General features: G+C 40.3%; 1 protein-coding gene across 2 annotated transcripts in view; it reads left to right on the top strand.

The window, feature by feature from the left end:
- The first annotated feature begins 654 nt into the window (after window positions 1–654).
- LOC116056321 (zinc finger protein 395-like) overlaps window positions 655–734 on the top strand; it is a 22736-nt gene continuing 22656 nt past the window's right edge. Inside the window, exon 1 of one of the 2 annotated variants that reach the window (XM_035999162.1) lies at window positions 655–734. This exon is cut by the window's right edge and continues 40 nt beyond it. The gene's annotated coding sequence lies outside the window, so the exon portion shown is untranslated. The other variant, XM_031308515.2, reaches the window with a different exon arrangement.

The raw sequence follows: 734 nt of genomic DNA, 5'->3' as shown, positions 1-734 counted from the left end.
GTTAGGTCCGATTCCGATTTAATAAAATGTTATCAGACCAATATATCAGCTTGTACACAAGTCTCCAGTTGTTTTTATTCAGACAGAGTAGCTGACACAAATCTAACCGGCATGCATTGTAGGGCCGCAACTAACGATTAATTTCATATCGCAACAATATAAACAGATATAAATCTGTCGATTATTATATATAGTTTGATCTATAAAAATGTCAAAACATGGTGAAAAATGTGGATCAGTGTTTCCCAAAGCCTAAGATGACGTCCTCAAATGTCTCGTTTTGTCCAAAACTCAAAGATCTTCAGTTTCCTGTCCCAGAGGAGAGAAGACACTAGAAGATATTCACATTTAACAAGCTGGAATCAGAGAAATCTGATTTTTTTTTTTCATAAAAAAATGACTCAAACGATTAATCGATTATCAAAATAGTTGGCGATTAATTTAATAGTTGACAACTAATCGATTAATTGATTCATCGTTGCACCTCTAATGCATTGGGTGCAGACCTGGCTGGCTTATCTCCAACGAGCCTTTTAATGCAACCCAGTCTCTCAGAGACAGAACAACTATCCCTCCCAGTTTTGTGACCCTCTCCGTGTTTTGTGTGCCTCTGTCTCTCTCTCTCTCCCCCCCCCCCCTCCTGAAGGTGTTGAGACTGGCTGCAGCCTGCTGCACTCACACTCAGCTCCCATTGAACAGCAGTGGACTCAGTGCTACAGGCAGACCTACTAAAA

Source organism: Sander lucioperca, chromosome 3, assembly GCF_008315115.2.
Source record: "Sander lucioperca isolate FBNREF2018 chromosome 3, SLUC_FBN_1.2, whole genome shotgun sequence".
NCBI classification, from domain to species: Eukaryota; Metazoa; Chordata; class Actinopteri; order Perciformes; family Percidae; genus Sander; species Sander lucioperca.
The sequence above is the reverse complement of the archived record's forward strand: the minus strand, read 5'-3'. Positions and strand labels throughout refer to the sequence as shown.